At 52.5% G+C, this 27916-nt stretch overlaps 4 non-coding genes across 4 annotated transcripts; 1 reads left to right on the top strand and 3 right to left on the bottom strand.

The window, feature by feature from the left end:
• Positions 1 to 11915: 11915 nt before the first annotated feature.
• TRNAC-GCA lies at positions 11916 to 11987 on the bottom strand. The gene has a single exon. It is a non-coding gene; the product is annotated as a tRNA-Cys (tRNA).
• Positions 11988 to 15888: 3901 nt separating this feature from the next.
• On the bottom strand, positions 15889 to 15982 carry TRNAR-UCU. Its single transcript has 2 exons — positions 15945 to 15982; positions 15889 to 15924 (listed from the first exon to the last, which is right to left on the bottom strand). It is a non-coding gene; the product is annotated as a tRNA-Arg (tRNA).
• An 8220-nt stretch (positions 15983 to 24202) lies between these two features.
• Positions 24203 to 24274, bottom strand: TRNAM-CAU. Its single transcript has one exon. It is a non-coding gene; the product is annotated as a tRNA-Met (tRNA).
• A 1595-nt stretch (positions 24275 to 25869) lies between these two features.
• On the top strand, positions 25870 to 25943 carry TRNAN-GUU. The gene has a single exon. It is a non-coding gene; the product is annotated as a tRNA-Asn (tRNA).
• Positions 25944 to 27916: the final 1973 nt, after the last annotated feature.

Below are 27916 nucleotides of genomic sequence, written 5' to 3'. Positions count from 1 at the left end.
TATTGACTAACCTTTGGGCAACCTGGTATTGGCTACTGTGGGAGGATGAAACACAGAGCTCTTTGGTCCAGCCCAGTATAGTTGTTTAAATTATACTCACAGGCACTGATAACAGACTTACTGAAAGTTTGGGAGTTAAGAGCTGATAGGTCAGTGTTCCAGCCTGTCACAGATGATCCTGCTTCCTCTGGGACAGGGGCAGGTCTGGGCTCTCACACGGAATGGCTCATTGTGGCTGGCAGAACCTGTGGGCGGCTCATTTAGTTTACACCGAGGGTTGAGTCCTGCTTTGTGCACCATGTGTGAGACTGAAAATCCTAAACCGCCCTTTGAAATAACGAATGCAGCAAGACGTGTTATTGTCCCTGCCCCAAAGCAGACAGACCAATGGAGCGAGTCCAGGGTAATACTCCCCTGCCATTTTACCTTGTTTGCTTGCTAAACTCCCTCCCAACCTTGAGGGCTCCCAGAGCCCGGTATTGAGACTGAGCCGAGATGTCTACACTGCAAATTTACCACCCCACAGCCCTAGCCTGGGAGCCTGCACTGGCACGGGACAACGCTGGGTGTTTCATTGCAGTGTGGACATAGCCTAGCATTATGTCTACACTGCCATTAACACACCCAAGCCACTATTCTCAAACCCTGGGTCAGTTGATTCAGGCTTGTGAGGCTTGTGCTGCAGGGTTATAAAATAACAGCGTAGACACTTGGGCTTCAGCCCAGCCTCCGAGACCCCACGAGGGGTGAGGGTCTCCAAGCCAGGGCTCCAGTCTGAGCCCAGATGTCTATGCTGCAGTTTTTAGCTCCACAACCTGAGCCCCAGGAGCCCAAATCAGACCATCCAGGTCAGCCAGGCCAGCGAGATTTTGTCACAGTATAGATGCCCTCTCAGGATATGTCTACACTGCAATGTAAGTCCAGGGTTAGTAGAAGTCATGTCAGCAGCCCCAACACATAAACATAAACCACGAGGGAAAGACCCACCCCCCAGATAAGCTGGGCAGTGTCCTTCTCCCTACGGTTCGTAAGTCCAGCAACCAAAAGTCCTTTAACATGAGCCATCCCCTCTCTGCACCTCACTCACAGCTGTTGTCCTTAGTCAGTGCAAGCCCAGAGGTGCCTCTGTAGAGTTCACCTGCCATCCTGGGTGGAAAAGGGGGAAATAAGAAGGCTCCGTACTCACTATGTCCCCTGCCTAGCAAGTGCTATTGAATTGAAGGTGAGTCCCTCTATCGGGGTCTGCCAAGCACAGTTGTGCTGCCCTCAATTCACACAACAAGGATAACAACCCTTTATTTCTCCTGCCCCTATAACATGGAGACTGGGAATCCAACACCAGACAAAAATGATTATTTCGGCAAGCAACCCAACCTATTTCCAACATACTGTAAAATCCACATGCAGACTCATATACGAAACCTTGCAAGAAAATCTTCCTGAGGGGGTCTGAAGCACCTGCTGCTGGAGGGAAGGAGGGAGCTATGGGTTGGGATTGAGGAGCAGCGTGAGGAGAAGGGGCTGTGGGTTGGGATTGAGGGGCACCGGGAATAGGAGGGGGCTGTGGGTTGGGACAGAGGAGAAGGGTGAAGAGGAGCAGGCTCTGGTTGGGAGTGAGGAGCAGTGAGCATAGGAGGGACTGAGGGTTGGGATTGAGGGGCACTGGGAAAAGAGGGGACATGGGTTTAGGCTGAAGAGCATCCTCGTTTGGGGATCCAGCAGGACAGGGGAAGGCAACAGGTGATTCTAATTCCTTAGGGATATTCTGTGTGTTTGTGTGTGCAGGGGAGGAACATGCTCTATGCCCAGAGGCCTTTATTCCTCCAGGCTGCAAGGACAGAGGGGCTGTCAGGAAGTTGCCCCTTCAAACCCAACACAAAAAGGCCCTTCTGAGGAAAGGGAAAATCCTGCAAAGAAAAAGTAACATCAAAGAGGACTCCAGCAAGACACCTTAACATCTTGGTGAGTAATTTATCACCTGACCAGGGACTTGAACCCTGGACCCTCAGATTAAATGTCTGATATGCTGCCAACTGAGCTAGCCAGGCTCACAAAGCAAAATAGCAGTTGGTGCAGAGGAGAAACTAGTCAAGAAAACAAGCGCGGGAAACAATACGGGAAACCTGCTGCTCTCTCTGGCCTGGTCAGGGGGCTGTGCCGATCGGGTGTCCGCACTAAGCTCAGCATCAATATGGTGATCCCGGGGAAGCTTGGGGTCCCCAGGTTGCCTAAGGAGGGGTGCACCGGCCCAGGTCGGAAACGGAGCAGGTCAAAACTTACGTGCCGATCAGTAGTGGGGTCGCGCCTGTGAGTAGCCCCTGCAGCATAGCCTGGGCAAGACAGTGAGACATGGTCTCTTTTTATACACCCCCCCTCCCCCACAGAGACTGTATGGGGGGATGGGAGCACCCATTGTGGGGATCCTGAACTGGTGGGAGGGAGGCACCATGTACCAGGGATCCCGAAATGCAGAACAGGGACACCCACACACCAGGCATCTTGCAGCAAGAGCTGCAGTCTTGATTTACAAACTGCAAGTGATGGGGAATTTACCACCTTCCTTGCGGAGCTTGTTCCACTAGATAATTAGCCTCACGGTTAAAAAATGGTCATTTCCAGTTGGGATTTTCTGACATCGACTGCAAGCCAATGGGGTCTTGTGCAAATTTTGTCTGGTGAATTAAAGAACCCTTTAAATCACATATGCCCCCCTCTGGGAATTTGTAAAATGTATTTAAACCAGTGATTAAATCGCCTCTTAACCTCCAGTCAATGAAATCAATTGAGCTTCTTCAGTCTCTCGCTGCAGACATTTCCCTTGTTTTTAAAGGCAAAAATCCTGATCTTTCCAATGGGAGCTGCTGCTTCAATGTTTAGTTTGGGGAGGGATCTGGCTGCACTCAGAGATCTGCCCGCGGGTTACAATCTGCGATCCGAAGGGTCGAACGCAAACAGCGTTTAGATGGGACCATTAGTGCCGCCCCCATGTGGCCAAAGGTTAGAACTGACCAGCAGAGTTTACAGCTGGAGCCTGGGACGCTCCTGAACAAACTGGGCACAAAGCCTCTCGCGTGGGATCCTCGCTGTGCAGCAGGAGGCGGAGGGAAGCTGATTGTCAGGGCTCAGGGCAGCTCCCTGCCAGGCTGAGCCGGTGTCTGTGCTAAGCTCGGCATCAATCAGGTGATTCTGGGCAGTTCAGGGTCCCCGGGCTCCCAAAGGAGGGTGAAGCAGGTCACCCCTGGAGCAGGGTAAAGCTGCAGGGTGACAGTGGGGTTGCTGCCCCTGTGAACAGCTGCTGTAGCACCGCCTGGGCAGGACAGGGAGAGCCAGTTATACCCCCCACGCACACTCCACTATTAACCAGGGGGGACAGGGGCACCAGACGCCCCCAGTAGCGTGGAGAACACCTCATCCACCGGATCCTGATGGGGGTAAGACAGAGTGGATTGTAATGGGGCCCAGCACACCCACGCTCCAGGGATTATTAAGGGTTAAAGGGACAGGGACACCCACACACACTGAGATCACGTCCTTGGAGGAACGCAAACCCTCCACAGAAGGACCTGGTCTGTTCCATGATGGCAGCCCAGCCTGGGTGTGTCAAAGTCTCTTTTTATACAGCCACGCCCCAGAGATCCTGACTAGGGGGAGAGAGACACCCACCTACCAGAGATCCTTAATGGTCTAGGGTGCACCCACACACCAGGGATTCTTATGGGTGGGAGGAATGGAGACAGCCAGACACACTGAGATCACTTCCTCCCTGGAGCCTGGGCCAGACCGGGAGACACAGTCCCCCTTTACATATCTGCCAGACAACCTTCCTCCCACTCCCTCCACACAATGTTCTTATCTGGAGGTGAAGCCAGGGAAACCACATGGAGGACTCTTATCTGGGGAACTGGGGGTACCCACTTACCACCAGAGATTCTTAAGGGCAGGAGGAACAGGGACTCCCACCTCTGTAGCATGCGGGTGGGTCGCCTGCTGGGATCATCTGGGCATATTTCACCTCGTCAGTTCCCTGCCATTGCCTTGGGGGCCCCTTGTTCGCTGCCTCTGGCACCCAGTTTAGTCTCCTTCCTGAGGGCTGAAACGCTTTGATCTATCTAAGGTCTGTGGGATCAATACGTGTCATGGTGTAATTCTGTGTTATTCGGGGGTCAGACTAGCTGAGCTAATGGCCCCTTCTGCCCTTAAACGCCATGAAAACATTTCCCTGGTTTCTCCTTGCGCCTGACAGACACCACGGTGAGGGGCCCAATAGAAGATCCTGGACACAGCGCTCTGGCTCTTACTTTACTTGGGGACGTCAGTGCTTTCCTAGCAAAGCTGCTGCTAAAGCGCTGGATTTGGGGAACGGTTCGGCTCCGATTCAGAGATCTGCCTGCGGGGTGTGAACCTGCCACGAGGAGTGGGAAACGCAACCAGCACCGGGAGGCGTTGGCTGAGCTCCAGGCTGCCCCCGTGTGGCCAAAGCTTAGAACTGAGCAGCGGAGTTTAAAGCTGGCGCTGGGAGGGACCTGAACACGCAGGGCACGAAGGCTCCTGCGTGTAACGCTTGTTGGGTGGCAGCTGAGTGTAGCTGATTGCCGGAGTTCAGGGCTGCACCCTGGGGTGCTGAGCAGGTGCCTGTGCTCAGGTTGGCCTCGTTATGATGGTTTCGGGGAAGTTTGGGGCCACCAGTTCCCCCTAGGGAGCGGGGAGCCAGCCCAGGAAAGGAGGCTTTCAAAACTCTGGTACCAATTGGCAGTGGGACTGCCCCTGTGAAGAGCCGCTGCAGCCCCACCAGGGAGAGACGGTCTCTCTTTATGCAGCCCCCCCCATTCCTCAGGACGAGGGTTGTGCTCAAAGATCTGTGCCCTGTGTTTTCACCTCTGTGTGAAGTGCGCAGTGCAAATAACCCTCAGCACATCAGGTCAGTTCCAGGCTTCACTTCCACCCGCTCAGAGCGCAGAGCTCCCAGGCTGGGCCTGACACTGGAAGTAGGAGACTCTCTAACAAGCCAGGCCCCGTGGCTCGTGCCTGTGATTCCCAGCTCCTGGGGAAGCTGAGGCCAGCGGATCGTTTGAGCTCAGGAGTTCTGGGCAGCAGGGGGCTGTGCCGATCAGGTGTCCGCACTAAGTTCAGCATCAATATGGTGATCCTGGGGAAGCTTGGGGTCCCCAGGTTGCTTAAGGAGGGGTGAACTGGCCCAGGTCAGAAATAGAGCAGGTCAAAACTCCCATGTTAATCAGTAGTGGGATTGTGCCTGTGAATAGCCCCTGCAGTGTAGCCTGGGCAAGACAGTGAGACACAGTCTCTTTTTACACAGACACCCGCCTCAGAGCCTGGAGGCGGGGATGGGAGCACCCACACGCTGGGGATTCTGACTTGCAGGGAGGGACGCACCCAAGCAACACAGATCTTGAAAAGGGGAACAGAGACACCCACAGATCCCCGATGGAGGCAGGCAGGGGAAACCACACACTGGAGCTAGTTCATGGGGTGGGGGACAGAGACACCCACCAGAGATCCTGGATGGGAGCACCCACATGATGGGGATCTTGAACTGGGAGCAGGGAAGCACCATGTACCAGAGGTTCTGAAGGGGGAACAGGGACACCCACACACCACGTGTCTTGCAGTCTTGATTTACACAGGCCAGTGATGGGGAATTAACCACGTCCCTTGCGGAGCTTGTTCCACTAGATGATTACCCTCATTGTCAACACTACGAGTTTATATCAAATTTAGCAGTGTTAAATCACATTAACCCTGCACCCATCCACACAACAAAGCCCTTTATATCGATATAAAGGGCTCTTAATACTGGTATCTGTACTCCTCCCCGACGAAGGGAGTAGCGCTGAAATCGGTATTGCCATGTCGGATTAGGGTTATTGTGGCCGCAATTCGATGGTATTGGCATCCGGGCGCTATCCCACAGTGCACCATTGTGACCGCTCTGGACAGCAATCTGAACACGGATGCACTGGCCAGGTTGACAGGAAAAGCCCTGCGAACTTTTGAATTTAATATCCTGTTTGCCCAGCGTGGAGCGCTGATCAGCACAGGTGACCATGAAGTCCCAGAATCAAAAAAGAGCTCCAGCATGGACCGTACGGGAGATACTGAAGCTGATCTCTGTATGGGGAGCTGAATCTGTTCTATCAGAACTCCGTTCCAAAAGACAAAATGCCAAAGCATTTGAAAAAATCCCCGAGGCCATGATAGACAGAGGCCACAACAGGGACTCAATACAGTGCTGAAACTTAAGGAGCTGAGACAAGCGTACCAGAAAGCCAAAGAATGAAATGGACGCTCACGGAGGGAGGGGCGACTGACGTCTGTAGCTATCCCACAGTTCCGCACTCTCCGAAAACCATTTGAATTCTTGGCTGAGTTCCCAAAGCCTGAAGGGTCAAAAACATTGTTGCGGGTGGTTCAGGGTATATGTCGTTCCCCCCCCACCCCGCCCACCCCCCCTGTGAAAGCAAAGGGAAAAAAATAATTTCTCGCCTTTTTTCAATGTCACCATATGTCTACTGGATGCTGCTGTCAGACACGGTGCTGCAGCGCTACATAGCAGCATCCCCTTCCCTTCCCTTCCCGACGGCAGATGGTACAGTAGGACTGGTATTTGTCATCGTTGTCCCGTGAGTGCTCCTGGCTGGCCTCGGTGAGGTCACCCGAGGGCGCCTGGGCAAAAATGGGAATGACTCCCAGGTCATTCTCTTCTTTAAGCTTTGTCTAATGGAGATTCAGTCCTGCCTGGAATATCATAGCAGCTGGAGGCTGCCTTCCCCTCCCACCTTTGAGCTCTACTTGCAGAGGCAATAAAGTCCGTGTTGTTTCAAATTCCTGCATTCTTTATTACTTCATCACACAAATGGGGGGATAACTGCCACGGTAGCCCAGGAGGGGTGGGGAGGAGGAAGCAATGGGTGGGTTGTTGCAGGCACCCCTAGAATGGCATGCAGCTCATCATTTCTGCGGGTTGTCTGGGGTTCTGACCTGGAGCGGCCGTTTGCTTCTCTGGTTCTTTTGTAGGCGTGCCTGATAGTCTAGACAGGACTGACTCTCCCTTTAGACAAAACTTAAAGAATGGAATGACCTGGGGTGTCATTCCCATTTTTGTCCACGCGCCCCCAGCCAACCTCACCAAGGCAAGCCAGGAGAACCCATGATAGCAGCAATCGGTACAGTATAACTGGCAACTGTCATTGTCAACTTGCAAAGCATCAGTGGGACGGTATGGCTGGTAACCATCTCTGCTAACTTGCAAAAGGCAAGGATGCTGCTGTGTAGCGCTGCAGTACCGCGCCTGTCAGCAGCATCCAGTAGAGATACGGTGACAGTGAAAAAGGCTGAACGGGCTCCAGGGAAAAGGGCGTGAAATGATTGTCTGCCGTTTCTTTCACGGAGGAGGATTGACTGACATTTACCCAGAATCACCCACAACACTGTTTTTGCCCCATAAGGCATTGGGATCTCAACCCAGAATTCCAATGGGTGGGGGAGACTGCGGGAACTATGGGATAGCTATGGGATAGCTACCCACAGTGCAACGATCTGGAAATCGACGCTAGCCTCGGTACATGGACGCACACCGCTGAATTAATGTGCTTAGTGTGTCCGCGTGCACTCGACTTTATACAATCTGTTTCCAAAAAACAGTTTCTGTAAAATCGGAATAATCCTGTAGTGTAGACATACCCTGTGATTAATAACTTTGGTGGCTAATTGAAAGGCTGATGGTTCAAACCCAGGTGAAGATGGAGATTATTTTTTAGTGATGAGAATCCAGTACATTTTAACAGGCAGAAAAATCTCCTCAATGCTGCTCTAGCCTCATTGGGCAAGCATAAGGGATGCTTTTGCCAGATGCATTGGTGGTATAGTGATGAGCATAGCTGCCTTCCAAGCAGTTGACCTGGGTTTGATTCCCAGACAATGCAGTGGTGTGATGTTTCCTCTGCTGGGAGTTGGTTTAGTTTCAGTCACGTTATATCAGTTTATCAATAGAATGAGAGAATCAATGCCCTTCAGGTCATTCACCACGGAAGAAAAGGGTGGGACTATACAATGAGCTGTTGGAGTTATCCTGGTATTACAATGTTTGGTTTTTTTGTTTTTAATTTCTTTACTTCCCTCTCCCTTTTAGACTAAGAGCCTTTAAGGTCAGAAGGGACCAATGTGATCATCTAGTCTGACCTGCTGCACCTTGCAGGGCAAAAGACCCCACCCACCCACTCCTGTAATAGACCCAGGAGGGAGGCAGCTCTGTGCTCTGCCCTCCCCAGGCAGCATATGGAGGCCCTCTGCTCCCCTCCCCATGGGTGTGCAGAGATGTGCCAGCAGAACTGAGGTGACTCCTGCCCACTCTGCCTCCATCCCTCCGTGCCACTCCCAGAAATGGCCGGCATGTCCCAGCATCCCTGGGGCAGGGGAGTGTCTCCATTCACTGCCCCTGCCCCGAGTACCAACTCTGCAGCCCCCATTGGCCAGGAACTGCAGCCAATGGGAGCTCTGGGGCGGCACCAGCAGACAGCGGCGCACGGAGACCCCTGGCCCCGCCCACCTAGGAGCTGCTGACGAGGGTTGTGTGTACCGGTCACTTTGGGAGCTGCAGTGCCCGGGTAAGCGCCACCTCTCCTGCACCCCAACCCCTCTCCCAGCGCAGAGCCAGCACCCTGCTCCCAAATTTCCTCCCAGAGCTTTGCTTGTCTTCCTTTCACCCAGAACCATCCTTCTCCTGGGCTGCAAGTAGCCACCCCTGGGAAGCCAAGAGGCAGGCACAGGATTCTACCTCCCAGCAGCCAACCGCACCTCCCCAGGCTTTGCAGAACGACTGGTGGTGCTCTACTAACCCTACTTAGCCACACTGAGGCGCTTAGCTTCTGCCCTGCCTTCCTCAGCTCGACTTTCCTCTTTGCCCCATTCCTGCCTCACTCCTCCTTTGGCAAGTCACGGAGAAGAGCCGGCCGCCATAGGCCAATCTCCAAGGGCAGAGGAGACCAAGCCACAAGGCTTCAAAAGGTGAGTGGCCCAGATCCTCTAGCTTTCCCCTGCTGATGCCAAGGTTTCTTCTCAGCTCATTTCACCACCCTCTGCCATGCAGGAGTTGGGGTTATCACAGGGACAGACCAGTGGCAGCAGTAGGAGCGCCTTGCTGGACAGGCAGAAATAAGCCCTCCTATTTCTGTCTGGTTTTGAGCCAGGGACCTTTGTGTGGTAGGCAAACATGATAACCAATATACTACAGAAACTCTGTTGCAGTGCTTTCTCCCTCCCTTCATAAGAATGACCATACTGGCTCAGACCAAAGGTCCATCCAGCCCAGTATCCTGTCTGCCAACAGTGGCCAATGCCAGGTGCCCCAGAGGGAGTGAATCTAACAGGTAATGATCAAGTGATCTCTCTCCTGCCATCCATCTCCACCCTCTGACAAACAGAGGCTAGGGACACCATTCCTTACACGGCCTGCCTAATAGCCATTAATGAACTTGACCTCCATGAATTTATCTAGTTCTCTTTTAAACCCTGTTATAGTCCTAGCCTTCACAACCTCCTCAGGTAAGGAGTTCCACAGGTTGACTGTGCACTGTGTGAAGAACCTCCTTTTATTTGTTTTAAACCTGCTGCCTATTACTTTCATTTGGTGTTCCCTAGTTCTTATATTATGGGAACAAGTAAATAACTTTTCCTTATTCACTTTAAGGTGTGGGGGCTGGGCTGGGCTGACTTTAGTCCCAGGCTGGGGTCTCCTGAATGGTGGGAAACATCCTTTGCTGCTACGCAGGGACAGCAGCTACTGGTGACATACCAGGGCTGGGATGTGAGGGGAATGTTGCATGGACTTTATCATACAGGCCCCATCTTGCTTCTCAGAGCCCACAGGCGAGAATCTAGAGAAGGGTGAGTCATTTCTCAGCTGCATTCTCAGGAGAAGCCTGTAGCCGTCCTTGACCAGACACCCAGGAGAGCAACCACGGCAGTTCTGCAGAGAGCTCTGGCTGCCAGGGGATCCAGCTAGGAGAGGGAGTGCTGGGGGCTCTGCAGTTTTTGCAGTGGGGCTGTCTCAGGAGTCACAGGTGGCTTTGTTGGGGGGGTGGGGAAGTAGGGACTACAGGCTGTGAGGCTGGCTGAAATGAACCTGCACAAAAAACCTCCCCCTTTGCTCCAGCTAAGGCCCTACTGTGGCCTCTCCCCCTTTCATAAATATCTCCATATCTTTCCCAGCGCTCAGAAACCCCCTCTCTCCCATGGGTATTTTCACGGTTTCTTCCTTTTTTCATGGAGAGAGAGAGAGAAAAAAAACAAACCTATTAATCTGAGCTACCGACACAGTTCACAGCATGAAATACACAATTTTGTGTTCAATGAGTTGTGTTCATTTACATAACATGAAAAATATGTTTTGGTCAATGCATGAAAACCTCACTGCATTGAACAACCCACTGGATATAGTTAATGTACTACAGAATATTTAAAGAAGTTAGGAAAGATGTGCTTATAAATTAACATGTTGTGCCATTTACACACGGACAAGACACAGAAGAAACTGAAATCTGAGCTACTAAAATTTCCATTTTCTCACAGCATTTTAGTTCTCAATATTGTTTTAATTTGCTTATTCTTTTGGAACTAGAAATGAGGAAAGAGTACACTGAAGTCAGTGGAATTACCGCAGTGAGGGATTAGTCTCATTATTTGCCAATAACAAAACCTTTGTTAACAGAGAGTTAACTTTGACTGTGAATATCTCTTACCTTCCAGAACATCAACTTCAGTAAAACTCAAACTCTGGAAAAACAGGGAATACAGAGTGAGGGTATATGCCCAGATAACCTTAACTCTGCCCTCTAGAAGAGAATCCCTGATAGCATAAGAGAACAAGGAAAGGTTTGGGGACAAATTACATTTACTTCCCAAGAGTTTGTTTCTTCTGTAATTAATTGATCCTGGCCCCATCAATTGATCCTGGCCTGGTGTCTGGCTGTGGAATTTACTGTTTACTATTTTTATCCCAGTATATTTAAAGGCAAAACTGCTTTACAAAAGCTCCTTTATTCTAGGTGATACAAACAGGTCACTTCCCAGCTATTTCAAAGAGATGGAATTTTCCTGACCCTCAGGGAACTTAAACTAACATGCTCAAGATCACACATTCCTTAGGAGAAAACGAAGGGGAAAAAAAACAAAACCCACCAAACCGTTGCTGTTTCTACCCAAATGATCAATGAGACCAGAAAGGGAGACTGTGCAATTAACTGTCTGGGACTACACTGACTCTGCAGTTACTTGGATGCAGACACACCCAGCTCTACGGTTGGTTAACGTACAGAGACTCTGCTGCTGCTCATGAACTAGCAGCACATGAGCTCTGAACAGCTGCCATTCGAATGTATCTGAAAGTCACAAGGAACAACGATCTGTGTTAAAGGAAGGTTGCCATTTATCTGTGTTAAAGGAAGGTTGCCCCAGTTGATGCCGTGTGCACAAACAGGGGATTGAATGTGTAACAGGGAGTTTGGTAAATCTTGGTTATTTTAGTTTTGTAACAGGCTCCTGTCCACCTCCAGTAGAGTTTTCAGTCCCAATGGCAACTTACTTACCAAATGTAATACAGACTAGTCCATGCCTCTCACGTGGATGTGGTTCTTGTTCTTCTGCACATTGTAGCCCATGGAGGCCAAGAACCTGCAAATGTGTCTTCATGTGCCTTCGTTTAGTTGATGAAAACACAAATTAGACACTTAGAGGATTGGAACTGATTTCAGCTGGGGGACATGTTTGCTAGGTTTTTATGCATTTGCACAGGAAGATGTTGAGTGTTTCCATTCATTTCAGGTATCCCTGGTCAGTGGAGCTCCTGAACATAATGGAAATGGATATGCAATTATTATTGCTGTTGAAGGACCAGGCTTTTAAGGGAGCACTTGGATTTGAACCAAGGACCATTTGATCTGCAGTCAAACACTCTACCACTGAGCTATACCCCCTGACAATTACATTGGCAATGGCAGTGATCTTAAGGATCTTGAAACCTGAGAGTGGAGTTCATTTCTTCCACACCAGTGTTGCTGTCTGTGCATCCCGGAGCTATAGGGTGAGTGGGAAATGCCCACAACTAGCTTGTCAGTATCAACAAAGGAGCAGCCGACATCAGGACCAATGAGACGTGCTGGTGGCCCATCAGGAAGAATCCACTCTCCCAGAGACTTCTCGGCAAGGGCACGGTACACAATGGGGGCTACCTACCCGCCACGTCCCAGCAAGGGTCTTTCTAGTCCCACTTCAGTGTTACCCAATTTCTAATCAGTCTTTGGCCCAGATTCCCTCCTTGAGCGGCACCAGCACATGCCTGGGCCCCCTGCTAGTGTTAAATCTGCCTTGAGCTGGGACCCAGCTTGGCAAAGAGCCTGCAGCCCCCTCTGTGCTGGGGAGTGAGATCAGCCCTGGCACTGGGCAGGGCAGCCCTGAGGGAATGAACCCAATGTGCCCGTGAGGCCCTGATCCAGAACCTCTGCCAGGCAGCTTGTGCTGCTCGGGCGTCTCTAGTCTCCAGAGAGGGTTCAAAGCTTCTCTGCTCCAGGGGAACCCCTGGGGGAGGGAGGCATGGCTCCTGCAGGATAAATCTTCCTGCCGGCAGAGCTCCGGTCCCCTCCTCATGGGCACAGGGCATTGCACACGGCACCCACCACATGCACACACCCCTTTGTGGGGAGAATCAGCTCTGGGATATTGGGGTCAACCCCCCCCACCTCCTGCCTGCAAACCTTCTCCTGGCTTCAGTGAGGGAATGGGGGCGTGAGGGGCTAGTGCGGTAACAGCAGCAGCGTGGCCGTGGGGCTCGGCCGGTGGCTGGGGCCAGTCGCCTGAGCATGAACCCAGCTGACCCCAGGAGATGGACCCGGGTCACCAGCCCAACCCACCACGCGGCTGCTGCCGCTGCCCCGTTAGTGCGCGAGCTCCCACAGACCACGCCGGGGAGAGCCCCCAGCTGCAGGGGAGACGCCCCTGAGTGCCTGGCAGGGACCAGCTCCTGGCTGACCTGCACTGCTGGGGGTCAGGGGGCTGGGTGACAGGGGGGCGTTGGCTCTGGGGTGGGACTGTCACTTCCCCCCCTGCCAAGCCAACAGGATCACAGCAAACGAAACCAGCTCGGCCGGCAGGGGAAGAGTTCAGTCCAGGGCCTGGTGCATTCTGGGAGCAGGGGCGGTGCAGAGAAAGGGCAGATAGGGGGCAGCTCTGAATACTCCGCGCAGAACTGCCTGCCCTGTCCTGGTACAGGGGGCTTTTCGCCATAGTTTTAATCAGGCCAATAAATTGAAACAAACCCCTGTTAAATCATTGCTCAGCCCGAGTCCTTCACCCACATTCCTTAGGGCATTGGGTGTTTCATTTCCTGCCTCAATTTCACACAGAGACACAATTTCCTTTGCACAGATCCATGAACAGCAAAACCTCCCTGTGTCTCTGGTCTGAGCCAGGGCATTCGATTCCAGTGAATCCTTCTCTCCTGCAATGGCGATGGTCAGACAGAGGGGACGTGGCCCCTGCATCCCTGCCAGGGAGATATTGGCTCGGCTCTTTCTTTCTGCTGCTGTTGTTAGTCCATGAAACATCAAGGGTGGAATGCAAGGCTGAGTTCATGCACCAGCCCCCTGAAAAAATTTCAGTGCCCCAGAGAAATCCTGCCACCTGCTATTGGAACGATGTGCTGGAGATTTGAATGGGAAAGGGAATGTCTGAATTGTCAGAGGGGGGAATGAACAACAATCTACAGCAATGTCATTCACACAAACACACTCTCATCCTGCTCCAGCCGGAAGGGAAATGGGCAGGAATTCTCACTGTTCACCTAAGGACACACTTACACTGATGTGCAGCCATGAGTGTGCTGGGGAAGCTGGTCTGAGCAAACCATTTGAAGTGACAATTCAGTGAGAAGTGAATTATCGTGTAGTGAAACAATTGTATATCAAGTAGTTGTGGCTGAAAGGTTAAGATGATGGACTAGAAATCCTTTGGGGTTGCCCTGTGTAGGTTCAAATCCTGCCAACTATGCCTGCACTGTTGTTATGATTACTTTAATTTTAGTGCCTAAGCATCCACAGTGCAAACTGGAGCTAAATCTAGTTTCACTCTGTCTACACTTAAAACGCTGCTGTGGCACCTGCTATAGCACTCTGGAGTAGACAATCAGTGGAGAGGTTTTCCCATCCCTGTAATAGCTGCATTGACAGAACAATTCTTCCTTTTCTTTAGCACTATCTAACCAGGGCTTAGGTCACTGTAACTATACGGGTGGAGGGGGGGTTTCACACCCTGAGAGACGTCGCTCTGCCAGTGAAGTGCCCAGAATACACCAGCCCTTAGATCCCTCTTGGTATTTCAATGCAGGCACTGACCTGTGAGAGGAAAACATCAGCTCACAAACACAGAGACTGAATTCCCCACATTTAATCTCGCTGCACTTTCCAGAAAGTCACGAAATTCAATTCATTCTTGCTAGGACAGAGAAAAACTAAGTGACACTAAGTTTTTGGCTTGGGTAAATAAAATTAAGTGTTTAATTAATATAGTAAAAATATGTCCTGATTCCTCTAACTAACACCACAGCGTGAAATAGGAACAGAGACAAAGCTTCTCAGTGATGACTAATTTTGCAAATGATCTTCCCATTATTAATTTCCACGCTGCCCCCATTGGAGGTCTGGGCATCTCCAGTGTCATTGCTCTGCATTCACCTTCCCCTTAGACTTGTTCTCGGACATTCGCCTTCCTCTGCAGCATGGGGCACGGGTCACTTGCTGGAGGATTCCCTGCACCTTGAGGTCTTTAAGCCACGATTTGAGGATTTCAATAACTCAGACATAGGTTAGGGGTTTGTTACAGGAGTGGGTGGGTGAGATTCTGTGGACTGCATTGTGCAGGAGGTCAGACTAGATGATCATAATGGTCCCTTCTGACCTTAAGTCTATGAATCTATTAATCTTTTCCCAAATTTGGAAAATTGTGCAGTTCAGAATGTGAATAGTGACCTCATTTCCTTCCTGCACCTGCTCTACATTGCTCCACAGCAGCTTCTCCACCTGCAGAGTCACTCCAGCCCTGCAGTGCAGCCGCCCAGGGTTCAGCAGGAGCCCCTGGCAAGGACAGTGGGTAAAGCTAACAGGCCCGTGTGCCTGGCCGTGAGGCAGCTGTAAAAAAGCAACATCCCCCCGCCAGAAGTAGAGACTGAATTCCCCAACTTTAACATCATGACCCCGTGTAGAAAGCCACACGTGTCAGTTGTAGTTTCACAGGGAGATGCAAAAATCAAGTGACACCAATTTTTAAGTTGAGTAAATAAAGTTGAGGAGATAGTTATTAACCTCACAAAAATACACTAAAGATCCCTCAACGTAACACCTGAAGGTGAAATATGAACAGAGACAAACCTTGTCAGCAAAGGCTCATTTCCCAAACGATCCTCAAAATGTTACTAATTCCCACCCCTCCTCCACAGGAGCTCTGTGCAGTGTAACTGTTCTGCAGGCAGCTTCCCATTCAATGCTGTTGTGGGACATTCCCAGGCCTGGAAATGTACGAATGACAGAATTTGAAGAGCAAACCTGGCTCCCCGCACCAGGCGGGATTTGAGTGTTTTGTCCCTGTCACTTAGTGTTTGTCAATAGTACAGACACCAGGGGCAGGACTCCAGGCTCTGCCTGAGGGATCCTGGCACAGGAGCTGGCGGGGAAGAAAGGATTGTAGATTCTGACCTGTGCTCTGGAGAGGAGGTAATATGTGAAGGGGGCATTATTGACTCCTCCCCTCCTCAGTGTCCCAGGGCTGGAATTCTACATTCCACAGGGGCAAATGAGGGGGTGACACCATGTGGTTAATGAAAACCAGTGCTCCAGGTGAGGTTTGAACTCACAACCGCAGCATTGCTCCTCTCAACACTGCTCTAGAAGTACTGTGCGCTAACCGATTGCACCACTGGAGCAACTGCTAGTTATCATTCTCTGAGACCTGCTAGGCTGATAAAGGCAAGGAGTGACCCCAAAACTGAGCTGAGAGCAGATAGTAACAAGTGTTGGTACTTGGTGGGGTGGATTCTTCTTAAGGCTTCCAGGCCCCATTTCACCCTTTTGTTCTTCCCTGTGTAATAACAGAGCTGGTTAAGACTCAATGGAGAGTCTTGCTGCAGCCCAACAGATCTGAAATCACTGATAACCAGCTCTAAGCATTAGTTGTGCTTTGGGACAGTGTCTCTCATGCAAGAATCTGCCCAGTCTGCGCTAGCAGGGAGGCTCCCTCACTAACAGCTGAAATCAGGGAGAGCTGTGTGAAGTGCAGGGCCCCAGGGGGGCCGGAACAGGGGGGAACAACACCCCAGGGCTTTTAAAAATGGGAGGGCTCTGCCTTGCCACTTTCTAATGACCATAAGGGCGAGTGAGGGTGGGGAGGGGATGGAGAGCAGTGAGCGGGAGGAGGGGTCTTGGGCGATGAGGCAGCGTAGGAGCCTCTTGTGGGAAATATCTCCTGCCCCAATGCCAAAAGGAGCCCCTTGAGTGGGAACGGTCAGAGGCCCCACTCGGGGGCTGGCCCTGCTTTCCTACCTGCTTTTCAACTGCTGCAAAAACATCCCGAGCAGAGAAGCAACGGGCCAAAATACTTTTAAGCAGCTGCCAAAGTAGCTCAGTTGGGAGAGTGTTAGACTGAAGATCTAAAGGTCCCTGGCTTAACCCCAGCCTCTGGCAGCTTGTTCTCTGGAAGCACAGCGGTGCCTGCACCCAAGGTGAGCAGGGCTGGCCTAGGGCAAAGCAATTTTGGGGGCCCTTTCCATTAAAAAAGTTGCAATACTGTATTCTCATGGGGCCCCTGAGAGATGAGAGCTGTCTTTCCGAACATGGTGGCCCTCAGGAATGGTGCCAGAGGGCTGCTGGGCAGTGGCAGGCAGGCATTGAGGATGAAAACTCCTCTGCGCAGTTGAGCAAGGGCACTACCAGGGAAGGGGCATCTGTGAAAGTGGCCCTGTGGAAGGTGGCAGGGATTTGGGGGCCCAGGAGGAGGTGCTTGATGTTCAGTGCCTTGGAGCAGCTGGACTTGGCCATGGTGGGTGTTCAGGAAATGCCCATTAACAACTCTAGGGTAGCTCAATAGGCAGAGGGTGATTGGAGGAAAGGCCTCCTGGACAGGGAAGAATGATGGGGCTGGAGTTTTGTTCTTCACATTCAGGGTGCGAGTACAGAAGGTGGTGGAGCTTAGACCAGGGAGGGCATTACTGGTGGCTTTGTGCTCTGTGGCACTGGTTACTGCTATATTAGTGTGTATGGTCCCCAGTTAAGGCATGAGAGGGAAGATCAAAGGCTCCCTTCCTCTGCACTGCATGATGTTTGTTGTTGGGGGGGATTTTAATTGTGTCAGCCGGCCTGAGCACCGCTGGTCCTGTTTTCCCAACCTTCAGAGGAAACATTTTTACAATGAGCACTACCTGGCACAGGTCTGTAGTGAGGTCGGCTTAGAGGAGCTCACTCCAGCCACAGAGGGGGTTCACCTTTCTGCGGGGACAGGCCAGGAGTCGCACTGACCGGATTTATGCTTAGCTTTTGTGTCTTTAGCATGTTGCTTCTCAGATTCTTTCTTGGCCTGACTTGTTACACTTTGACACTTAACAGGCCAGAGTTTGTGCACCTCCCTATTATCCTCACTAGGATCTGATTTCCAACTATTGAGGAATGACTTTTTGCCTCTAACAGCCTCCATTACTCTGACGTTTACCTAGAGTGGCTTTCTGCTGGTCCTCCTATTGTCGCTTCTGATTTAGGGCAAACGTTTCATCTGAGCCTCTAACTGCGGTGGTTTTAAACGCTCTGCATGCTGCTTGCAGGCACCTAACACTTGTGACAGCAGCTCCTTTTAATTCCCATCCAACCATCTGTACTTATGCTGATAGGTCGACTTTAGGTCTTTAACTTTGAGCGGTAGCTGAGAAGATGGTAAATCGGGCAGAAACCCATTCGACAAACCTCTTCATTTCCTTGTTATTTCCTGACTTAGTCATTCATCGCCTTTTCCTTATTTCCTGGCTGAGGTGGCGGCCTGCCAGGGAGCTCCCCGGCACCTCTGGCTGCTTGGGCTGAAGGCAAGAGGCAGGCCTGGGCGTGGCGAGGGCCTCCTGTCCCGGAATGAGGCTGCAGTGCTTCCTGGTCCCCTTTTCCCACCCACACCGGCAGGCGGCTGCTGCGGGAGATCACGAGGGAGGCTCTGGGGGCGCTAGGCAGCGCTGTGTGTGTGGCTGTCAGGGGAAAGAGCCGAGGCTCCCGACTCGACCTGCCATTGACTCGCGTGGCTCTGCGCGGCCGTCAGCCGGGGCGGGGCGGGCCAGGCTGCGGACGTGACTCAGGCTTGGGCCGCATGGCCGCGCTTTCCTGACGAGGCATGAGGCAGGCCAAGAGCTTTGCACAGCGTACAGGGAAGTGGGAGGGAGGCGTCTTTGAGCCGGCCTGTCTCCTCCGCTTCTCCCTTGCCGCTTGGGCGGAGGCGGGAAGGGAGCGAAATGTTCCCGGCTGAAGGTTTTGCGCTCGGCCTTGAGGATTAAGCCTGAGGCTCTGGCATGGCTGCTGGGAGATGCGCTTTTGCAGCGCGGCCCCCACACTCTTGTAGGCAGCAGGTGAATCCACTGTGTCCAAGCGGGAGCCTTCGAGGCGGCAAAAGGGGAACATCACGGCTCCCAGCAGACCTTGAGGAGCCCATGAGGAGCCTTCAGTGGCATCCCTGGGGGAGCATAACCCCCCCTTCTTTCCATTAACAGCTGCACTCACTGACCCATGATACCACAGAGACACCTACCAGCAGCTGGTATGCCAGGGCCGCTGCCCAGCACCCTGCAGCGCTTCCTGCCAGTGCCAGAGCTCACCAGGCACTAGCCTGGAGCCAGGGCCGCTAGGCGCTGCTGAATAAAAGCCAGCAGAGGGACACAGTGGGAGCGTCCTGTGCCCATAACACAGAGGTGGATCAATCAAAACCCTCTTCTGCCAGCACCAGGCCTCCTGCTTCTTACACTGGGCCTGCAAGCGAGGGGGTGGCTGGCACGGTGCCAAGAGTCTAACCTGTGAGGCAGGAGGCGGCTGACGCCCGCAGGCTGCTGGGGAGCTCCCAGAAGCTTTAAGTGACAGAGACTCCTCAATGCCCTTAGTAACAAGGGTTTGGGGGTCACAGAGGCCAGTAAGGGAGTCACTGTGTCGGCCCTATAACCCTGGGTGTCAGGTCACTGTGCAGCTTTGATCTAGAGCTCAGATCCCAACAACCAACCAGCAGCCCACAGCCTCCCCCTGGGTCTGCCCCACCTGGTTACTCCTTACAGGCCGATCTCACCCCCCTTACAGCCCCGGATTCGCCCCTAATCATCCTACTGCCACTCAGAGCCACAGCCATGGAGGTGCTGAAGGAGGGAGGGGTGACTCTAGGGTGGGGTTCTTTTCTAAAGATGGCTGGCAGAAAGGTGGTGCTCAGCTCTGTCAGCGACCTGCCCAGTTGCCTCACTGCCAGGGGATGCAGACATTTCTCTAAGGCACATAAAGGGGCTATTTAGTGTTGAAGCAAATGCGAGGAATGTGCATTTATGAGAGGAAATTTCCATCTTTTCAAGAGCTGTACATCAGGGCTCCAGTGGCCTAATAGATAAGGCATTGGCTTCCGAAGCCAGAGATTGTGGGTTCAAGTCCCATCTGGGGTGAAGATCTACTTCTTTCCTCTATATTGCAAGGAAAGGGCCTTATTTTCAACCAGGAAGCTGGGAGATGTTTCTTTGTTTGAGCACAAAGTCCTGGATCTTGGGAACAATCACCAAGGATATTAGAAGGCTCAGTCTGGTGACCTAATGGATGCAACCACACACCCCCATCCCAGGGCAGCCCCATCTGAGAAGCAGGATCCATGGAGCAACATTCCCCTCCTGCCCTGACAGGTGGGCTGTGCAGATGATGGTGGAGGGCAGCAGGATGGGAGGTTGCAGTAGCGCTGCCTGGGCTGTATCTGCACCAAGGATAAATGGAAGGGGTCATGCAGCCTGTGCCTGACACTCCACAGTGCTACATTCACTCCAGGAACCAGTCAAATCCTGCACCAAGGGTGGTGAATTCCCATGTGAGCACACAATTCAGCAGCGTTACCTCGATTTAACCCTGGACCCACCCACACGACAAAGCCCTTTTTTTCAAATTAAAGGGCTCTTTAAATCGATTTCTTTACTCCACCTCCGACGAGGGGATTAGCACTGAACTCAGCCTCGCCTGGTCGAATTTAGGGTAGTGGTGTACACAATTTGAAGGTATTAGCCTCCAGAGCTATCCCAGAGTGCTCCATTGTGACCGCTCTGGACAGCACTCTCAACTCAGATGCACTGGCCAGGTAGACAGGAAAAGGTCTGCAAACTTCTTAATTTCGTTTCCTGTTTGGCCAGTGTAGTGTGCTGATCAGCACAGGTGACCATGCAGAGCTCATCCCCATGATGTGCACATTGCCGGGGCACATTGCCCGGCCCATACTTTGTGAGAAGTCTATGACCATGTCTATGTCCTCATCACTCTTGTCACCTCACTGCTGTCGTCTCCTTGCCTGGTTTTGCTTTTGCAGCTTCTGATTCTGCGCTGAGAAAAGGTGTGAAACAATTGTCTGCCATTGCTCTGATGGAGGGAGGGGCGACTGACGGCATGGCTTACAGGGAATTAAAATCAACAAAAGGGGTGGCTTTGCATCAAGGAGAAACACAAACAACTGTCACACAGAATGGCCCCCTCAAGGATTGAACTCAAAACCCTGGGTTTAGCAGGCCGTTGATTTCACAAAACAAATCAGGTCAATTTCTTGTTTTGATCCATCTAGCTTTTACATCTTAGGCTGGTAGCAAACGGGGCAGTACAACTGCTAGCCATCGTCATCGCCTGGCTGCTTGGCAGAAGATGGGAATGAGCTGGCTGAGTCACTCCCTTGTCTGCCCAGGCACCCCAACTGATCTCACTGAGATCAGCTAAAAGAGCACCTAGGAGTACAATGACAACGGCTACCAATCATAATGCACCTTCTGCTGCCAAAAGACAATGAGCTGCTGCTGTGTAGCAATGCAGTCCCATGTCTGCCAGAACCCAGGAGACGTACGGTGTGACGGTGAGCTGAGCGGGCTCCATGCTTGCCGTGGTATGGCATCTGCTCAGGTAACCCAGGAAAAAAGGTGCGAAATGATTGTCTGCTGTTGCTTTCACGGAGGGAGGGAGGGCGAGGCGGGTCTGATGACATGTACCCAGAATCACCCGCGACACTGTTTTTGCCCCATCAGGCATTGGGATCTCAACCCAGAATCCCAATGGACAGCGGAGATTGTGGGATAGCTACCCACAGCTACCCAAATTGCAACGCTCCAGAAGTCGACGCTTCCTTGGTACTGTGGATGCAGTCCAGTGACTTAATGCACTTAGAGCCCTTTGTGTTGGGACACACACAATCGACTGTATAAAAACAATTCCTAAAAAAACCACTTCTATAAATTTGACCTAATTTCATAGTGTAGATAGACCCCAAAACACTTGATCACAGCATGGATAGGCTAAGAGACTACTTATACTTTTGCCTGGTTTACACTGGGGGAAGGGTGGGGGAACAGGGACAATGTAAAACACAAAACTTCAGCTACAAGAATAGTGTAGCTGATTTTGATATATCTTATTTTGACTTACTTCCTGTCCTCACAGCACAGGATTGACAGGTGGGGCTCCCCCATCCACTCTACTCCTACCTCTTACCCTGGTAAAGTTGCAGAATCAACAGGAGCACATTTGGTGATTGATTTACTACCTGCAGACACAAGACAATAAATCAAAGTCCAATAGATGATTTACTACCCAACAAAAGAAATAATATACCCTTGGATCTGAGCTCTAAAGAGCCGAAAAACAAGGCTAACACGCTTGGCTGTTACACAGCCTCTCTGCCCCCACTGCTTTCTACCTCGCCATGACGAGCTCCCAGACACGCACCAAACACCATTCACATGACTTTGAAAATTAGGTAACTAAGTGAGGATCACTTCCCCGAAATGACTCCAATTGAGGAATTCAAAGCAAGAACCATTAACACAGAATTCTGTTCAAAGAGAGAGAAGTCTTTCAGCCTCCCTCCTCTCGCTGGTTCCTCTCCTTCCTTCTCTTCAAAGACAGTTCCTTAGAGAATATTTAAAAATAAACAATATAAAGTGTTTGAGGCGTCAGTTATTGTGTCATTGGGGGTTACATACAGGTTGTAGGGGGATGTTAGCGTTTTGGTATTGGATGGCATATACATATACACGGTCTGTCATGTCCCCAATGCGGGGTATACGGTGGGAGAGTTCAAGGTACAGCCAGCAAGCAGTGAGGGCACATCACTCATACAAACAGGTTATGGATAGTCGTGGGCGTGAGTAAATGAGCGGACTGGGTAATGGTGATAAGGTGCCCCTCACAGGGCAGAGTACAGTTCGGTTGGTTCTGGGCTCAGGGGATAAAGTCCACAGGGGAAGTTTACAGGTCTCTTCCCCCTTGCGGGAGCGTGGAGTCACGCCGGCTCACTCTTGGTATTGACGGTGGCCGGTGACGTGCTCTGTGTAAATGTCTCTGGACCACCGAATAGCGTCCGAGACCATTAGGCATCTCATGAGCCGCGCGTAGCGATGGCCCACCCCACAGGTCCGCAGCACGCGCTCGTTAAGGGGGTCCCAGGCGCCCAAGGCCCCAACGATCAGAGCATCGGTGTAGACCTCGTAGCCCTTTGCTCGCAGGGTGTCAGCCAGGGGAGCGTACTTTTCGAGTTTGCGGGCTCAGGCTTGGTGGAAGGCCGTGGTCCTATTCTCGAACGGGATCGTCACGTCGACAAGGATGATCTTTTTCCGGTCCTCATCTGTGATGACGATGTCCGGGCGCAGAGGGCTGTCGGTGCCGGGGATGGCGCGATTGACAGCGATCTCTCCCAGGTGCGGGGCGATGGCCTTCACCAGGCGGTCCTGGACGGCGTTGTGGCGCAGCTGCCAGGCTCTGCCGGGGGGCCTGCAGCTGCACAGGACGTGGGGCAAGGTCTCCATGGCTACACTCCTACTTTGCACAAACCCACCCACTGACCTGTGACTAGCAGTCTCTCACTGCTAACTCTTCCAGCAAAACAGGCCAAAGAAAGTGTATGCGAGCGCTGTACCACAGCCCTGTTGCTCTTTTCGGTTCCTTCCCACAGAACTTTCGCTCAATACCAATCCAGTTCCTTGCTGTTGCTTGTCTATCCACTGCATGCATGTGCTATACCGTACCCTGAGCTGATGCCCGGCTTTTGTGCTCAATACAGCCTTGCCCCTCCGTGTCTCTGTGGAGCAATGGGTCAGCGCGTTTGGCTGTTAACCGAAAGGGTGGTGATTCGAGCCCATCCAGGGACGACGCTAAGCCTGTGCTGCTTCCTTGCTTCCCCGAGGCCTGTGGGGGAGCCTCAAAGGTCCCATTTTGCTGCCTCTTGGCCTCAGTGCTTTCAGCTGGTGGTCCAAAGAGCGGGCTGGATACCATTCAGAAACCCATCTGCCAGCAGCCGTGCCGGAGGCTCAGGCTTAATCCTCAAGGCTGAGCACAAAAACTTTCAGCCGGGAACATTTCGCTCCCTTCCCGCCTCCGCCCAAGCGGCAAGGGAGAAGCGGAGGAGACACGCCGGCTCAAAGACGCCTCCCTCCCACTTCCCTGTACGCTGTGCAAAGCTCTTGGCCTGCCTCATGCCTCGTCAGGAAAGCGCGGCCATGCGGCCCAAGCCTGAGTCACGTCCGCGGCCTGGCCCGCCCCGCCCCGGCTGACGGCGCGCAGAGCCACGCGAGTCAATGGCAGGTCGAGTCCGGAGCCTCGGCTCTTTCCCCTGACAGCCACACACACAGCGCTGCCTAACGCCCCCAGAGCCTCCCTCGTGTTCTCCCGCAGCAGCCGCCTGCCGGGGTGGTGGGAAAAGGGGACCAGGAAGCACTGCAGCCTCATTCCAGGACAGGAGGCCCTCACCACGCCTAGGCCTGCCTCTTGCCTTCAGCCCAGGCAGCCAGAGGTGCCGGGGAGCTCCCTGGCAGGCCGCTTCGCCTCAGCCACCTCTTGCCTCATGGCCTAGGCTCTTGGGGCTCTGCTGGTCACTGGCTCGCTTGAAGGCCCAGAGGGAAAAGAAACAAGCGCACGCGTAGCAGAGGATGGTTTCGATCCATCGACCTCTGGGTTATGGGCCCAGCACGCTCCCGCTGCGCCACTCTGCTGCTTCTTCGCACCCTCCCCCTGCCACCTAGCCTCCACTATCCGGATTAGTGCCTTACGCGCTCTCGTGCTGGCAGGCAGATGCGCAGGCTGCTAGGCAGCTGCCCTGGTCACAGGATTTTACAGCTTCTACAGGGTAAAAGGGATCTATTTGGGGTTTGGACCCCATTGGGAGCTGGGTAGCTGAGTGCCGGAGATGGGAGCACTTCTTAAACAGTTTTCAGTTAAGCTTTCAAGCTTGTGGGGGACGAGGTTCAGCCTTGGATCCGTGTCTGCAGCAGGCAAGCGCGTCTGGCTCAATCGCGCCCCCCCCCGCTGTATTAGCAGACTAAAACCCGGAGCAAACGCACACGCCTTGCAAAGGAATAGGAGCCGGGATCTCGAACAAAAGTCAACTTTTTATTAAGATGACGTTCAAAGAAAAAAAAAGTGTACAGTACAGAGTTTCGGCATAGAAGTTTCCGGTGCTCAGGGAACAACGTACAGCTTACCCAAGGGATGCAAAATTCAGTTTAAGATCGGGTGGCATAAGGAATACATAATCTACAATAGCCCTGACTGGGGGCTAAAAGGTTAACGTACAGATACTGAGTTAGGAGGGTATGTTGTCCATATGAGGGCTACGTTCGGGTGTGGAATATAACGAGCGGTTACGACGATGAGGATGGATTGACCCGCGTTTGGTGAGTTTTAACGTTCGGTGTTTTGGAATCTTTGCCACAATCTAGTTGAAGCAGGGTCAGTATGAAGTCTGCCCTGCCATCTGTTGGTGATGTGTTGTCAAGGCCTTTTGGGGCTGATGTCATTTGCATGGTTACACCCACCCCGGATTGCATGATGGGAGTGCTTGTCCAAACGGTCATTTCAGCTGCTGCGATATCCCCAGTCTCTTTGTTATTGGGGCAGGAGTAATCCAGTGTATTTTCCTGTTGATTTTGGATCAAGGACAGAGTAACTGTACCTGGCATTTGAGGCCTGAGAGCGTCACCCTCTCCTGAAAAGTACTCACCATTAAGGGGTATGGGTTCCTAACGGCTGCTCGTGGAGGGAGGTAGAAATGGATGTTTGTTGGTGTCTTGCAGGTGCTGCTGATGTCCTTTCTGCTGTCCCTGGTGTGGAAAAACAGAGGCAGAGGCGGTTTTGAATCTCTTCAAATTGTTGTTAGTGCTGCAGTTGCTCACCCTAAGCTTATGCCGTTAGATTTCTTTCACGGTGTATTTTAGTCCTGAGGTAAAAGGTGTGTTGTTAGGGAGTGAGGTAGCAAACGTTAGTTGCAGAGGTGGTGCATGTGCCATAGAAGTCGTATGCCCCCACTGCCCCCGCTCCCGTCTAAGAGTCCAGTATTTCCATAAACCCACCCACTGACCTGTGCCTAACAATCTCGCTCTGCTAACTCTTCCAGCAAAACAGGCCAAAGAAAGTGTATGCGAGCGCTGTACCACAGCCCCGTTGCTCCTTTCGGTTCCTTCCCACAGAACTTTCGCTCCATACCAGTCCAGTTCCTTGCTGTTGCTTGTCTATCCACTGCATGCATGTGCTATACCGTACCCTGAGCTGATGCCCGGCTTTTGTGCTCAATACAGCCTTGCCCCTCCGTGTCTCTGTGGCGCAATGGGTCAGCGCGTTCGGCTGTTAACCGAAAGGATGGTGGTTCGAGCCCACCCAGGGACGACGCTAAGCCTGTGCTGCTTCCTTGCTTCCCCGAGGCCTGTGGGGGAGCCTCAAAGGTCCCATTTTGCTGCCTCTTGGCCTCAGTGCTTTCAGCTGGTGGTCCAAAGAGCGGGCTGGATGCCATTCAGAAACCCATCTGCCAGCAGCCGTGCCGGAGGCTCAGGCTTAATCCTCAAGGCCGAGCACAAAAACTTTCAGCCGGGAACATTTCGCTCCCTTCCCGCCTCCGCCCAAGCGGCAAGGGAGAAGCGGAGGAGACACGCCGGCTCAAAGACGCCTCCCTCCCACTTCCCTGTACGCTGTGCAAAGCTCTTGGCCTGCCTCATGCCTCGTCAGGAAAGCACGGCCATGCGGCCCAAGCCTGAGTCACGTCCGCAGCCTGGCCCGCCCCGGCTGACGGCCGCGCAGAGCCACGCGAGTCAATGGCAGGTCGAGTCCGGAGCCTCGGCTCTTTCCCCTGACAGCCACACACACAGCGCTGCCTAGCGCCCCCAGAGCCTCCCTCGTGTTCTCCCGCAGCAGCCGCCTGCCGGGGTGGTGGGAAAAGGGCACCAGGAAGCACTGCAGCCTCATTCCAGGACAGGAGGCCCTCACCACGCCTAGGCCTGCCTCTTGCCTTCAGCCCAGGCAGCCAGAGGTGCCGGGGAGCTCCCTGGCAGGCCGCTTCGCCTCAGCCACCTCTTGCCTCATGGCCTAGGCTCTTGGTGCTCTGCTGGTCACCGGCTCGCTTGAAGGCCCAGAGGGAAAAGAAACAAGCGCACGCGTAGCAGAGGATGGTTTCGATCCATCGACCTCTGGGTTATGGGCCCAGCACGCTCCCGCTGCACCACTCTGCTGCTTCTTCACACCCTCTCCCTGCCACCTAGCCACCACTATCCGGATTAGTGCCTTACGCGCTCTCGTGCTGGCAGGCAGATGTGCAGGCTGCTAGGCAGCTGCCCTGGTCACAGCATTTTACAGCTTCTACAGGGTAAAAGGGATCTATTTGGGGTTTGGACCCCATTGGGAGCTGGGTAGCTGAGTGCCGGAGATGGGAGCACTTCTTAAACAGTTTTCAGTTAAGCTTTCAAGCTTGTGGGGGACGAGGTTCAGCCTTGGATCCGTGTCTGCAGCAGGCAAGCGCGTCTGGCTCAATCGCCCCCCCTCTCCCCCGCTGTATTAGCAGACTAAAACGCGGAGCGAACGCACACGCCTTGCAAAGGAACAGGAGCTGGGATCTCGAACAAAAGTCAACATTTTATTAAGATGACGTTCAAAGAAAAAAAAGTGTACAGTATAGAAGTTTCTGGTGCTCAGGGAACAACGTACAGCTTACCCAAGGGGTGCAAAGTTCGGTTTAAGATCGGGTGGCATAAGGAATACATAATCTGCAATAGCCCTGACTGGGGGGTAAAAGGTTAACGTACAGATACTGAGTTAGGAGGGTATGTTGTCCATATGAGGGCTACGTTCAGGTGTGGAGTATAACGAGCGGTTACGACGATGAGGATGGATTGACCCGCGTTAGGTGAGTTTTAATGTTCGGTGTTTTGAAATCTTTGCCACAATCTAGTTGAAGCAGGGTCAGTATGAAGTCTGCCCTGCCATCTGTTGGTGATGTGTTGTCAAGGCCTTTTGGGGCTGATGTCATTTGCATGGTTACACCCACCCTGGATTGCATGATGGGAGTGCTTGTCCAAACGGTCATTTCAGCTGCTGCGATATCCCCAGTCTCTTTGTTATTGGGGCAGGAGTAATCCAGTGTATTTTCCTGTTGATTTTGGATCAAGGATAGAGTAACTGTACCTGGCATTTGAGGCCTGAGAGCGTCACCCTCTCCTGAAAAGTACTCACCATTAAGGGGTATGGGTTCCTAACGGCTGCTTGTGGTGGGTGGTAGGAATGGGTGTTTGTTGGTGTGTTGTCGGTGGTGTTGATGTACTTTTTGCTGTCCCTGGTGTGGAAAGACAAAGGCATTTTTGAATCTCTTAGAG

The sequence above is a fragment of the Mauremys reevesii genome, linkage group 12 (genome assembly GCF_016161935.1).
Source record: "Mauremys reevesii isolate NIE-2019 linkage group 12, ASM1616193v1, whole genome shotgun sequence".
NCBI lineage: Eukaryota > Metazoa > Chordata > Testudines > Geoemydidae > Mauremys > Mauremys reevesii.
The sequence above is the reverse complement of the archived record's forward strand: the minus strand, read 5'-3'. Positions and strand labels throughout refer to the sequence as shown.